Here is a 16,666-nt window from a genome sequence, read left to right as displayed (position 1 = left end):
GAGTACCGCGTCACGTACACCGGGCCACGGGCAACCGTGACCTTGGTGTACGGTGAACCAGCGAGGAAGCCATCTAGGAGGAGGAGGAGGAGAAAGACGGACGCGCCAGGGGCGGACCGGGGGAGGTCAAAACCGGTAGCTCAACTACCGGCGGCGACTTCTTCCGTTGTACGCCCCAAGCCCCAGTCTACACCAGCGAGACCAACTGATACAGCCCTGCTGGATCCAGCTGTTGACTTGCCAGTGGCGATGCCGGAAACGGACCTTAACCGGGCCCTGATGGAATCGCCCCCCACATCTCCGAAGCCTTCAGCCTCCGGGTTTCCAGCGATGCCACGCCCACCCAGGAAGAGTGGCGCTGCAGAAACCCAGGCCCGTCTTGTGGCCGTTGGGAAACGGAAGGCGGTTGTGTCCCCAGGCGACCAACCAGACAAGCCAAGTCCGCCGACTCAACCGACTACACCGACTCCACCGCCGCCGATAGAGGATCCGACCATCGGCCAGCCTTGGACATTACAGTCTGGCAAGCTACCATCGCGCTACGCAAGGCTGGTCAAGACCAACATCGGGGATGTCCGTCGGCTCTTATGCGAACCTGGTCCGGAGACCTTCGAACCTCTGCCGCTGACGGAAGGAGAGTTTTCGGTGAGGAAGATCATTATGAAAGATGGGAGAGGGATCTGCCTTACTGTCCGCCGGAGGGGACTTTTCCACCAAGGGATGCTTCTCGATGAAATGGACAACCCGACCATCCACCGCGTCATCAAGACCGTTGCCGGGGAGGACTACCGTCCAATCATCGAGAGCATCGCCAAGTCCACACACCGGCAAGCCCTCCACCATCTGGATTCGACCCTCTTCATCAGCTCTCCTTGACGACATCCCCTCTACCAACTTCCTTTTCCTCCGTGAGTAACCTCTTTTTGGGCTAGTTAGACTTTAAACGTTTTGGAAGCAGTTCAAAATTCTTATGTTTATTTTTTTATAAGTAGTCTAACGCATTTTACTTTGGCGCCCGTTCAATTGCTCAAAATCACCTTAAAACCTTTCGGCTGAGCAGTCTTACCTACTTTGGGTTAAATTTTAGAGTCCAGACATGTTTTGGTATGCAGTTACTCTTCATAGACTTAGGTAAAAAAACAGGCTTCACCGAGGAATCGAAATTCAGCCAATCAGAGCACGGCTCCCACTCGGTGTACTTCAAGCTTTATGAAGTGTCTGCTATTTGGTCCGCGCTCGCGCTGACCGTACTAAATGGCTTTCTTCCAAATTCCGCCCACTTCAAACTTAACACCCCCCCCCCCCCCCCCCCTGCCTCTGCTCCGGAGTTAGTCACTGGCGAAGTCAGAGGCTAAATCCGTAGTGGGCGTGCCTGAACCTCTGTGGATAGGGGCACGAGAAAATAGTTCCCACTCCCACTGACGAACTAACTTCACCTGCTGTCTAATGATACACACACTATTTTGATTAATTATCGTTAACATTAAAACAGGACCGACCGCGCATCGAGCGAGCGCTTTACCACTGGGCTACGTCCCGCCTGGTTATTGTCAGATATGACGCATCACTGACGAACTAACTTCACCTGCTGTCTAATGATACACACTATTTTGATTAATTATCGTTAACATTAAAACAATAGACATGGCAATTATAGACTGTGCTCATGGCGAGTGCAACCTGTGATCAGGATTTGCTTCACTGACGTGAACACTTTATGCCATCATTGTTTTGACAGTTCTTTATGAGTGCATGCATTACTAGCAGTTATTTTGTGCAGATTTAAAATTGTCGAACCAGTATTGAGAGTTGCAGCCCTCCTGCAGGCAGGCCAGGAAGGATGTATTGTCCTGGAGAATGGCAGTCCTCCTACAGGCAGACCAGGATTGACGTATCGTCCTGAAAAGCGGCAGTCCTCCTTAAGAAGGTCAGGAAAGCGACAAAAGTATATTGAAAGTGTTTTGTGGTATTAGTTGCGTCCTTTCTAAACGTCTTGATTTTCATCTGTGCGGAGTTATGATTTTTGATGACGTCAACGGTGTCATCATTCAGACTTAAGCCCACATTTGAACAATACATTCACAAAAATATCGGGATCGGGATAGTAATAATTTTATTATATATTAATTTTCATTTTTTCTTTGATCCCCTCCAAACCTCTCCCAAAGTTCCTTTGGCATTCCATCTTATGTCACTGCCCCCCCCCCCCCCCCCCCCCCCCCCCCCCCCCCCCACCCCACCAAAAAACCCCACATATATTGCGTAACTTTTCATTCCCACCCAATAAAGCTCAATTCAGCTTACCACAGGGAGTCTAACGAACAGACGTTTGTAATTATAATTGCGAACCGAGAATATCTATCCTAAGCATTTTGATGTATGCATGTATTTATTTAAGAAACTTTAGATTTTTTTATTTTTTTTTAAATAAAAAAAGAGACTATTTTCTCATTTTGCCCCAGGGATTCGAAATTGATTTTAAATTGACAGTTGTGACATTCATAATATAACTGTGTTTCGGTCAGTCTTGTTTTTCATTTGTTCGGCAAGTACTATGTTTATTAGCCGAATACGATGTGTTTGGTTTTTAGGAAATTGTTAGGAAAAGGGATAACAAACCAACCAACCGCTGAAAAATTAACTGGCTTAGAGACTTACATGCAGGCTTATGCGGTGGGTAGTCGTGTGGAGACTAAGATATCCTTGAGACTTGGATGTTTTCTGTACGCAATAACCGGTCGTGCTGTAATAAGTTTGTTCGTAACAGTTTGCAGATTTAAACATTGGAAATATAAGTGTATCTCTTTCTACGGCTTTACAAATGGGGTTTTTTGTCTGTAATGTCCGAATCCAGAACGCCTCTCGTTCAAGTCTCAAGAGACCAAGTATCGGGGGTTGTTGAATTATAATTATTTCAAAATGTTCATCTAACGAATGGTCGGGTCGGTTGGAGTGATTGGCGACAGGGGTGTCAACTTCATGCTGAATATCATTCTTGTGACAAACTGCTCTAATTCTCAGTTAGTTTTGCGTTTGTCCTACATACTTTAAAAAAAAAAAATTACAGGTGATTAGATATACTGTATTTTTTTAATTCACAGTTCGTCTCTCCGAATTCGATATTCTGCTGACTTTTGAAAGTCGTCTGCGTTTTAAGTAAATTGTGAAGTAGCAGAGGAACCAGTCCTTATTGTATACAGAGTGTTTTTAAGTGTCGTCAATATCATATATTAGGAATAAAAATTGTATTGTGCGAGCCTCTACATTATTTGTATTCCTAATATATGCTATTGATGATACCAAAACGCACGAGGGTAATAATTTCTTTATCATATAATCTCAAGTTTAATACAACATGTTTTTGTAAACTGTAAAGGCAACTTTAATTCCAGACAGCCATTACCCGATATTCAAATGACGTAAGAATATGTGATGCGGTGTCTTTTTGACTGAAAATGACGTGAAACTCGAATGAGGTCATTTTAGATGTCCATACATAAGAATAAACTAGTGATTGACGGGGTTTTTTGTTTTTGTTTCCTGAACGCTGGACAGCTTTCAGTGTAAAGTTGCTATTGAAATGCTTTTGTTTGATGACTATGAATGCATACTTCCGTTTAATTAACTTTACATCCAATTACCTTTAAATCTCATTTATATATAATTAGCAAAGTTATCAAATTCTGAAAGTATGTGATCGGAAAAAATATCACATACTTGATTACACTGGATATGCTAGCTAATATATATATATATATATATATATATATATATATATATATATATATATTACCGAATAGCTAATATACAAATATATATATATATATATATATATATATATATATATATATATATATATATATATATATTACAAGAATGACTTGGTAGCCCTCTGGTTACGATGGGGTCTGGGAACTGCTGGCAATTTGGTAATATATTAGCTATTCGTGTATATATATATATATATATATATATATATATATATATATATATATATATATATATATATATATTATAGTATGTATGTACCTGTATGTATGTATGTATCGAATATCTACATATTGTATGTATGTCGAGGTTGACTGTTACATACATAGATATTAACGCACTGGCGCAGGGGATAATTAAATCCTTTCTGGCCTCACAAATTGTCCCATGCCGTTGCTGGGACTCGAACCTGTGGCACCGAATCGCCCGCAAATTGCAAGACTAACTACGATACGCTCTGAGCTATCGAAGCTTCCATAAAAGGAAGTTCTTTAACTCAACCATATGCATGGGCCTACAATATACGCGGTCGATCTCGCTTACGTGCATGAAACAGTGGGCAGACCTGGCACTGGCTAGTATGTATTGATGTATGAATATCTATATATTGTATGTATGTCGAGGTTGACTGTATGTATGTATGTATATATGTATATATGTATGTGTATGTATGTGTATGTATGTGTATGTATGTATGTGTATGTATGTATGTATGTGTATGTATGTGTATGTATGTATTGATGTATGAATATCTATATATTGTATGTATGTCGAGGTTGACTATTACATACATAGATATTAACGCACTGGCGCAGGGGATAATTAAATCCTTTCTGGCCTCACAAATTGTCCCATGCCGTTGCTGGGACTCGAACCAGTGGCACCGATTCGCCCGCAAATTGCAAGACTAACCACGATACACTCTGAGCTGTCGAAGCTTACATAAAAAGGAAGCTCTTTTAACTCAACCATATGCATGGGGCCTATGTATGCATGTATGTATGTATGTATGTCAAAGTATCTATTTGCTTCTGTATGTTTGTGTCTGTACATACGTGAAAAAAGCAACAACAACAAAAATACAACAACCCCAAAATAAAATAAAAACCCACAAAAACAAAACACAACAACAACAAACAAACACATATTTGTTTGAAAGTCTGTTTTATTTTATAGATAGTACAGATACTGACAGGATAACCTGTGACTTGTGTAAAGGATACAAAGAAGATCTAATTAAGTTTATTTTTGTCAGAAATTGTGTAGACAGAGAAACAATATATATGTATTAGGGTAAACGGAGCATGAGTTTTCTATACGAAAAAGATATACTCCTTTGAATGTTTTGTTTCTGTTTCTCTGATGATCATCAGGAAATTAGTTCAGTTATTCACAATGTTCATTATTCATTGCTTACCAACACTAAATCAATATTTTGAATAAACATGGTATTTAAAAAGAGAAGATATTTGGCTTCTTTAATTTTGTTTTAAACTGACGCCACGTCATTATCTTTTACGTCTGACAGTTCTATAGCCAATTTCATAACATGTAATTTATTTATTATTTAACCCCTGTTATAGTGTGAAATCCCAAATATAGCTTCGAAGATGTCCGACTGCAGGTCGTGTCCAACTCACGATCAGTTTACCCGATAGAAGAGATTTTTTTACATAATGTGGTCGTTACAATAATCCAACAATGGTAATATATAAGTTAATATTGCAGAATGTTGTTTGCTTCTTGTTGTATTATTTATTTATTTATTTATTTATTTTTAGTTATTTATTGTTATTATAATTAATTCATTAATGTCTTTATTTATTTATTGATAATTGATTGATTTATTGATAATTGATTGATTAATTAGTTAATTAATAATTGTAACGTACTCATTAAGGAACGCTGTTGTAAATGTAATCGTCCCGCGTGTTTACAGAAGCCAATTCATGAATATTTATGGGTAGTTGAGCTTCAACCGTGTAACTGTGGTGTCAAAGAGGACCTTTACTTTGGAAATCAGTTCCAATGTCGTCGCGGGGAAAGAGATAATAGCTTGTCCATCAGCGGCGACCTGCAAAGAATGGAGAGAAATGATTGGTTAGCTGCTAGACTGTATCTCCAGGACAACGTACTTGAACCTTAATTGGACATAAGCACGTCAAAGATATATATATATATATATATATATATATATATATATATATATATATATATATATATATATATATATATATATATGTGTGTAAGATTTACATATAAGATTTTAATCGTTAAAGGGGCACTTACGACTACCATAAGATAGCTTTGTGAAACGGCTGTAACTCTGATGTTAAAAGGTTTGTTTTGTTACACGACACCACTTGAGCACATTGATTTATTAATCATCGACTATTAGATGTCAAACATTTGGTTATTTCAGCATAAAATCATAGAGAGGAAAAACGCTGCAATTTTCCATTGGTAGCAAGGGATCTTTTATATGCACTAGCCCACAGACATGATAGCACATACTACGGCCTTTGATATACCAGTCGTGGTGCACTGGCTGGAACGAAAAATAACCCAAAATGGGCTCACCGACTGGGATTGATCCGACCGCGCATCGAGCGAGCGCTTTACCACTGGGCTACGTCCCGCCCCTAAACATGAAGATAATTGTGATGAAAACGTATTAAAATACATATGTCGCGATTTATTAAAACCTTTAAATTAATTTTAAATTTTAAAATAATAGTTTTATAATTATGTGTAAAAACAGTAAATATCCACCAAGTTAAAAAAACCCACCATAAAATGGAATCCAGATACCTATACTTATTTCATTTTAGAATATAAATACGAGGGAATAGAATAGAATAGAATAGATGTTTAACGACACCCCAGCACGAAAAATACATTGGCTTTTGGGTGTCAAACTATTGTAAATACAAACAGCAAGTGATGAACTACATTAATATAAAAATTCAAGAGTTAAATAAAAACACAGTGTAAAGAACTGTATAAAAGTACAAAAAAGTAGATAAAATCAAATTTTGAATAAGTCAGTATCACGTAAAAATTGTAATAAAAGTTCTGAATGGAATCGAAATGATTCCATCACATTTCGTTGTCCAAATATATACTTTTCTAGTTTCTTTGAGATGATTGCTCTCCACCAAAATGTGTCGTACCGTCAGAGTACACGGACAGTGATCACACTGGGGTGGAGGATCCTTCTTCAAGGTAAATGAATGGGTCAAGTATGTATGACCGATGCTAGCACGACTCGGGTCTATTTCATCCTTCCTGCACTGTCTATAGGAGGACTGCCACTCTCTCAGGACTGGTTTGATAGAATGAAGCATGTTCGCAATCGTACCGTCCCAATCATTTTGCCAAGTCGAAAAGATAAATTGGTTGATACTATATTTAAAATCAGTATAAGACACGCCAAGGCTGGCATGATGCTAATCCAAAGCAGACTTGGTAGTTGAATCTGCATTTTCATTACCCCTGATGCAAACATGGCTGTGCACCCATCGAAATACAATATCTTTATTGGCAATTTTGCATAAAGCTTGGAGACACGAAAGTGAGAAAGTAAAAATAATAAATTTGGATGCAACCGCATCCTTGATTTCTTCTGAGGCTTTAAAGACTGGCCAAACTTCAGCACTAAAGATTACTATCGAGTCAGGCAATCTCATGGAAAGTATTGTGTCTAATGAAAACCTGTAGCACAAGCCACAGAATTCCCATTCCGTGATCTGGCTGTATAAACAGGAATGTAATCACGGTACCTGTCGGGAATTTCCATGAACAATTGTTTGTATACACAAGATCAAAAAACAATTTAGGTGATGTAAATACACCAAGGTGGTAGAACAAAATATGAAGGAGTTTCCAAAGTGTCTGTTAAATCAATGTTGGAAATCGAAAAAAAACCACCCCAAAACCAAAATAAAAACCGCTGAATGCGAAGACCAAAGGTACGAATACCATTTGGCCTTTCATCAAACAACTTCCCTATCACACTTCATTGAGTGTGGATTCAGGTTATAATGCACAATAACACAATGAGTTATTTGTACATCTTCCATACAAATCCGCCTCTTATTTAGGAATTTTCCCACAATTTATGACCCGACGTTTCTTTTTCCTTTCAGTATATTAACAAAGAACTGGCTACTGTTTTGAAGGGATATAGGACAAAATGTCAAATGTCAAAATGTCAAAGTTTAAAATGTCAGTCGAAACAATGTCAATAATCAAAATGTCAACTATTAAAATGGTACCCAGGTAAAAATATCAACTTTCAAATTATATACCCCCCATACACAAAATTCCCACACCAAAAACCCCTTCAAATTCATATACTCACAGCATTGAATGAACTCTGGAGACTCTACCCTTCCCCTTTACCCCCACACACATACACAAAAACCAAAGCTGAATGCATACATGTATGAAGTATGCATCCATGCACGCACACGCTTGTGCATTGGTGAACGGATGGAAGGACGGACGATGGATAGATAGATATATAAACGGACACACACATCTATATATATATAGATATATATAGATAGATAGATGGATAGATGTATGGATATATATATATATATATATATATATAGATATATATATATATATATATATATATATATATATATATGCATAGATGTATAGATGTATATGTATATATATATATATATATATGTATATATATATATATATATATATATATATATATATATATATATATATAAATAGATGGATAGATTGAGAGATAGATAGATAGATAGGTAGGTAGATAGATAGATAGATGTATGTATGGATAGATGGATGGACGGATGGACGGATGGATGGATGGATGGTTGGTTGGATGGATGGATGGATGGATGGACCTATGGATGGATGGATGGATGGATGGATGGATGGACGGATGGATGGGTAGATGGGTAGGGTTATGTGTGTGTAAATACAGACAGAGAGACAAACATACAGACAGACAAGTCTCAATATTAATATTACATACCAGGTGGTGGTAATAAACACTGATCCAGTCGGGCCTGTAAGTCAGCAATTTCTGCCCACAAACTATTCTTTCTGTAGTAAATAAATAAATGAATGAATAAATAAGTAAATAAATAAATAAATAAATGAAAGAATGAATGATTAAATTAATAATAAATGAACGAATGAATGAATGAATGAATGGACGAATGAATCAAGAATGCTTAAATATAACAAGAGAAATGCGAAGTGTAAAAATAGAAATTAAATGCGCTGGTCTAGGCGGAGAAGCGAAATAGAACACAACCAATGTGAGTTTCAGAGGGAAACCAAAAATTTTGAATCAAGAAACGTATCATTGACATTTTTCTTTGGCATGATGGATATATCTTTCAGTCATTTAATTTATAAAAATGTCCCACGAAGCATACAAATGAAGCCCTAAAAGTGACGTAAACAAAAAGTAGTTAAACCAGTCCAGTCAATTTTTTAAAAATAAACTTTGTTGTTGTTTGTTTTTTTGTGTTTTTTTAACGACACCACTATAGCACATTGATTATTTTAATACAAAGTGATATATTGCAAAATGATATTTGCGAATAAAATTTAGCAAATTAATTGATTGGATCGTAGAGTTGCTCACTGTAGTAATTAGTTCAAAGTTCGTTGGATCCAGGAGTTTGCTACATGGCTAATATAGTCATGTTAATATATTCAGCGCATAAACATATTTGTATAGAGGTTGTATTCGTGAAAAGTATGTTTAAAAAGTGTTGCATTTACCCGTATTTTTGTCACGATTCATTTTACTTGTAGAATACAGAACATCCAGTTTTCAAAATTTCGATGAGGGAGAATTCCTCTGGACACCAGTGGAGGGTCGTCGGGCGCTTCGTGCCTTTGATCCCAAACCTACCCCTACCCCCAGTATTTTCCTACTCCCACTGTGCCTGAAAAACATTAATTTCCAGGTCTCATCGATCTATTTCGGTAAAAACATTGCAATATGGCTCCATCTGTTAAAGGGGCCGGGATGTAGCCCAGCGGTAAAGCGCTCGCTCAATGTGCGGTCGATCTGAGATCAATCCCCGTCGGTGGGCCCATTTGGGCTATTTTGTTTTGTTACTCACTCTGTGAATACTATTATTGCCCTTTTTAAACATTTCACTTTCTCAGTAAAACAAGACCCTGCGTTTTCTCTGTACATACCTGTTTTGACACTGTCTCCATCCCCAGTGATGTCTTCCGCTGTGATGTCTTCCGATGTGATGTCTTCCGCCGTGATGGTGCCATCTCCCGTGACCGGAACACTGGAAGAAAATGGCGGCAAACAGGATGAGTGTCAAAGAGATATTCATCTTCTGAAGTTGTGTGAATCTAGTTTGGATATCAAATTACTCGGACACTGTAGCTGTCGACAATTGTGACAGAAGGACTGATCATCCTTGTTTTATAGATCTTAGTTCTGAAGACACACCTCAACCGTAACGCTTGACAAAGTAGGTTAATTGAAATATTTACACGTCAAACATCTTCGGACATAAAATCGATCGAGTTCTAGCATGGCAGCAATACGTGTCGTGTCGTCGTCTTTTTCAGTTTATTCACCTTTAAAAATGAATGAATGAAATGAATGTGTTTAACGACACTCCAGCACAAAAATACATCGGCTATTGGGTGTCAAATTATGGTATATTCACCTTTAAAGTTACTTTGACACCAAAACTGCTTTCTAAGCTTTGTTATCTGGGGTCTCGTTCACAAAACTCTTGCAACTTTACTAATTTTCCCATTCAATTGAAAAAATCTCAGAAACACGATGTGCTTAGTGAAATAAACCTGATCTTAAAGGAACATCCCTGAGTTTGCTGCACTTTTTTAAGATGTTATCGGCTAAAAGAGACTTTTTAAATATTGTAATTACATACAAATGATATTTTTCTGCATACAATATTAGTGGCTGTATATTAAACGTGTTTCTGATCGTTCTAGTATTTGTACCAGGTTAAATTTCATTTTAGTTCCTAAAATATTTTGTTTTCGTACGTACGGAATTATTTGAAGACTTATTCCAGTTTGGGCTTCTTAAAAATATTAAGACGACTAGAAACACATTGAATATATAGACACTTATATTCTAAACAAGACAATAAATTTAATATGCAAGTTTAATCCTAGAAATATTTTATTAGTCGGAAACATCTTACAATGCAGCAAACTTAGGAATATCCCTTTAATACCTCGTGTACTAACATGATGCGTGAAATATTCTCGTTTTAAAACATAATAGTAATAAAGTACTGTATGGAACAAGCCACACATGATGTTCAGTAATTTTGTTACCATAACCAGCCAACGTTTCAGCATCCGACAAATGATTTCTTCAGGAGAATGTGTTTCTTCAACAATACGTCTTAATGCGTGTACAATATACATACATACTGATGAAAAAAACAACCAAAACGCAAGTTCAGTTTTGGTAATATAACTTTTTCTTTTTTTATCTGAATACCAAATGTAGTAACATTTGATACATAGCTACCTCATTGCACTGTCTAAAGAATCTATGAATAAAATTGGGTCAACCGTGAACAAGTGCGAAGCTGGATACTTTTTACCGATCTGTCAAGAACGAGTTCATCCGGGTCACTGCCACATGCTATGGACTTGAACACTACACCGAATCGAACGTTTGAACAGTACACATCGAGTGCACTATATTTCATTGTATCACGATTGAAAAGCAAAATGCCGCGCATATTACAAGTTTATAGGGGTAGGGCTATGTCTCTAATTGTGCAAGGAGGTCTTTCATCATACCAAATGGAAACTAGAATTGGGTGCAGAACAATTTACTTTACTTGGAATTACATTTTCAGTGAATTTAGATAAAATTATTGAACTAAACTACGATTCAAAAATCATGGAAATACAAAAGTTAATAAAAAATATGGTCTACTAGAAGACTAACCGTATTAGGAAGAAGAACAGTTTTAAATCTTTAATAATGCCCCAAACTAACCCATTTATTTATAGCATTACCTAACCCAGGAGAAACATTGCTAAAACGACTAAACACATTATGTTTTTTTAATTTATCTGGAATGGTGGTTCTGAGAAACTGAAGCATAGTTTAATAACCTAAAATTATAAAAATGGAGGTATTAAAATGATAAATATACATACTTTTAATAATAGCTTTAAAAAGTACTTGGATTAGACGAATGTTTGATAGTAATCCAAAGTGGTTTAATCTTTTCAAATCTATTACGCGCTTGTCCACAACTGACATGATTATATACGGCGACCATTTCATAGTGCAAAAACAAAAGGATATATTAAATGTGTCCTGGAGAGATACCCTACACAGTTGGCTACAAATACAACAAAAACAAATCAGCAAAGTATAGATGACCTTTTAGGTATTAACATCTGGTTCAACAGCAAAATATGTATAGATAAAAAGCCTTTTTTTCTATCATAAATACATCGAAAATGGTATTACTTTTATAAGTGATCTATTAAATGAATTAGGAGATTGTATGGTGTATGAAGAATTCATACAAAAATATCAAATAATTATAAACGTTTTACAATATGCTTCATTAATAAATGCTGTTAAATATTTTATATATAACGCACACGACCTAACCGACGACACCTTTATTATGTTAAAACATAAAATTTTCCCTTTTAAGCTAAACATTTTGTTAAAAGATAAACGTGGCTGCAAATATATGTACACTATACTAAACACCCTAACAGTAACTCCAAAAGCAATAATAAGGTATGCCAATGAAGGGTTTGTATGTGATCTACAGAAATGGGAAATGTATTATGTTATACCTTTTCATAACGTAAAAGATACGACTTTATCCTGGTTTCAATATAGAATTTTACATAGAAGCCTGGCAACTAATACATTTTTACACATGATCCATTATATAGATTCTAATATTTGCAACGTTTGTAATAATTATCCAGAAACCTTGCAACATCTAGTTTTCAAATGTGATAAGGTTCATAATATATGGAAAAATTTAAAAGCATGGATACTATCTAAAACAGGAATTGAAATTAATTTCAGCAAATATATTGTTTTATTTGGTATGATGAATAACAAAAACAGTTATTTTGTAAACTGGTTAATAATTAACGTCAAATATTATATTTATAGTACGACAGTACAGAATTTTTTTTTACATTTTAACAGCGTTAAAGACATATTACAAAGAAAATTTGATGTAGAAAAATATATTCTTTTTAAAAAATTGTAACTATGAATTATTTATTGAACAATGGACCACCTTGGCTTGACCTTTGTAATTAAAGTATTTATAATAAATATCAATGACTGATTTTTAAAAAATATAAACACAGCTTGCTTGGAAATACAGATACAGTACAAATTATATTCCTTTTAGCTAGATTCTTCCATTCCTCTTTCCTTTTCCTTTTAATCCTTACTCCTTTTGCTTTCTTTCCTTCTTCTTTTCCTCATTTTCATGTTGAACTCATTCAACTTCCCATATTATAGATATTCAACAATATTGTATTATGTTAATGATATATATCAAGATATTATTATTACTCTTTCAATATAACGTATATGTGATGATATTTTGACATTGTAATGTCATGATCTCAAGGCACCCCAACCTTGGCATGGCCATATTGCTCTGGGGACAATAAAAAATATTTTTTTTAAAGTTTGTTTTGTTTAACGACACCACTAGAGCACATTAATTAATCATCGGCTATTGGATGTCAAACATTTGGTAATTCTGACACGCTACATTTTTTTTTTTTTTTTCTAATTCAACAAAGGATCTTTTGTATGCACTTTCTCAGACAGGAAAGCACATGCCACGGTATTTGACCAGTTGTGGTGCACTGGTTGGAAGGATCACTAATCAGGTGAATGTATGCACCGAGGTGGTTCGATCCTGGGACGCAAGCACCTCAAGCAAGCACTCAACCGACTGAGCTGCAATGTAAATCCCGCCTCTGCTGATTTCAGTCGGATATACCAAAGCAATGAACACAAACGCGTTTCTGTTTTCCGTCGCTTGGAGAAAGATTTCTGAAGAAGGCAACATGTGGAAAGATGATCTTAAGAAAAATCTAGAGCACACATCCATCAATTAGCGTAAGAGATTGTAAAAACCCCCACTAAAACTGTAAAGGTTGCACCTGTATTCATCGGTCACTTCTCTTAACGGGTCGCTTTTTACTACAGCTTGTGTGGCCGCATAAGACAGGTTTGACTGTATTGAGTTAATATAACTTCTTTTTGCGTATTAATTGTTTTTTTTAGATTAAAAAGTCAAGTCCCTCTCCTATTAAAAACTTCGCCCTCTCTAATGTTTCAGAGAGAAGTGACTTCGCTCTATGATTTTGACCTCGCGTGAGGCCTGTATATAATATTAAGTAATCAATAGTCTCGAACACGTCACATTTTTCAAAGCTAGCGATCACGCGTGAACCATTTATGTTACATTTATGAACAAATGAACAATCAACATTTCATTTATTATTATTATTATTATTATTATTATTTTATTATTATTGCCAGCCCCTTGTTTACAATTAGAACAACACATGCCGAGGGTAAAACATGGGTTGTTTACATAAAAATAATAAAATAACATAATATAATACTTTAGGGTACTGGCTTCCAAAATACACCCCACCCCACCCCATTATTATTATTATTATTATTATTATTATTATTATTATTATTATTATTATTATTATTATTATTATTATTATTTATTTATTTATTTATTTATTAACTTAGTTTTGGTTTTCAGCAGGGAACATGTTTCTTTTTTCCATTTGTATCCATCAAAACCACAGAGAAGAAGTGACTGATATTTTTACGTATCCATGTATTACAAGTGATCAGTAAATCAGAGAAAGACAGAATCTAAACTGTAAGCTAGGTGTGGGTAAAGGGTAAGGTAAATCAAACGTATATATGTGTAGTAGTTCAATCTTAAAAGGAGTTCTGCGAACATTTATTTATTAAAATATTACTTCTGTCACACACACACACACACACACACACACACACACACACGCGTGCGCTCGCTCTCTCTCTCTCTCTCTCTCTCTCTCTCTCTCTCTCTCTCTCTCTCTCTCTCTCTCTCTCTCTCTCTCTCTCTCTCTCTCTCTCTCTCTCTTTCGTATGAAATGCATAGACGTGGTATACCATAAACAGTAGTTTAGAATGTTGACAGGTTTTGTTAAATAATAATTCCTTTTCTTTCCGTATTAAGACTTAAGAAAGAAATGTTTTATTTAACGATGCACTCAACACATTATATTTACTGTTATATGTTGTCAGACATATGGTTAAGGACCACAGAGATATTGAGATAAGAAACCCGTTGTCGCCACTTCATGGGCTACACTTTTCTGCAAAGTTAGCTGCAAGGGTTCTTTTATATGCACCATCCCACAGACAGGGTAGTGCATACCACAGCCTTTCATATACCATTCGTGGTGCACTAGCTGGAACGAGAAATAGCCCAATAGGCCCACCGACCGGGATCGATCCCAGACCGACCACGCATCGAGCGAGCGCTTTGCCACGGGGCTACGTCCGCTTCCCCTAAGACTAAAGAAACCAGTATGCCACGACTGGTATACCACAAGTCGAGGTATGTGCTATCCTGTTTATGTATATAAAATATTCCTTGCTACTAATGACAAAATGTAGCGGGTTTCCTCTCCAAGACTATACATATGTATATATGTCAGAAATATCAAATGTTTGCCATCCAACAGACGACGATTAAATATATCAATGTGCTCTAGTGGTCTCGTAAAACAAAACAAACTTTAACTTTAAAACAAGATAGCCTGCACGACTTGTATGCACTGACCGAAACAGCTGTTTATTTGCTCTTTCCCTTCGATGAATCAGGTTTATGGTTTAAACTTGGTAACACGTATATTCACCACCTGCGGTGTTCTGTGGTGAAATCAGTAAATTAACATACACGTGGTCCTTCAGATGTCTCTCAGATGTAAAATTAGTTCTGTTAGGTCTGTTACTGAATTACAGAAGGCGGTTGGGGTGAGAGTCAGCAGGGGCAATTTGTTTTTATACCCACTATCAACAAACTAAAACATATAGAAGTTAAATGAATATATAACGAAACCCCAGCACCCCCCCCCCCCCAAAAAAAAAACACCCCAAAAAACCCCCACCAAAAAACAAACAAAAACAACAACAACAACATCACAACATATTGTATTGTATTGTATTGTATTGCATTGTATTGTACTGAGTGTCAAACAAAGGTAAATGACGATCAACAACCCACTCACCCTCACCCCTCCAAAACAAGAAGAAGAACAAAGTCAATATGAGATATACGTCTGTATACTTCATGATATGATTACTATATGAATGTGAGATATACGTCTGTATACTTCATGATATGATTACTATATGAATGTGAGATATACGTCTGTAAAACTTCATGATATGATTACAATATGAATGTGAGATATACGTATGTACACTTCATGATATGATTACGATATTAATGTGAGATATACCTCTGTGCACTTCATGATATGATTACAATATCAGTATGAACTGTAAACATATGCATCTGCCCACTACAGACAGACAGACACTTTATCCAGTATAAAGGCAGTAGGCCTATAATACAAGCTTAAACGGTTATATATTTTTGCGCATATACGTAGCTAACATTTGCACAGTATATTATAGGTATTATTTAAGTATCTCTATTTTTTCTAAATGACGAACTGCCATTGAAAAATACATGTTCTAAAAAAACCTCTCTTTTTAAAGAATTTGAAATAAATAACTGATGGTTCTAGTATGGAAAGCTTTTCTCTGTTATTAATTTTTCTTCTT

This window comes from Gigantopelta aegis, chromosome 5 (assembly GCF_016097555.1).
Source record: "Gigantopelta aegis isolate Gae_Host chromosome 5, Gae_host_genome, whole genome shotgun sequence".
NCBI lineage: Eukaryota > Metazoa > Mollusca > Gastropoda > Neomphalida > Peltospiridae > Gigantopelta > Gigantopelta aegis.
This window is presented reverse-complemented; position numbering follows the sequence as displayed.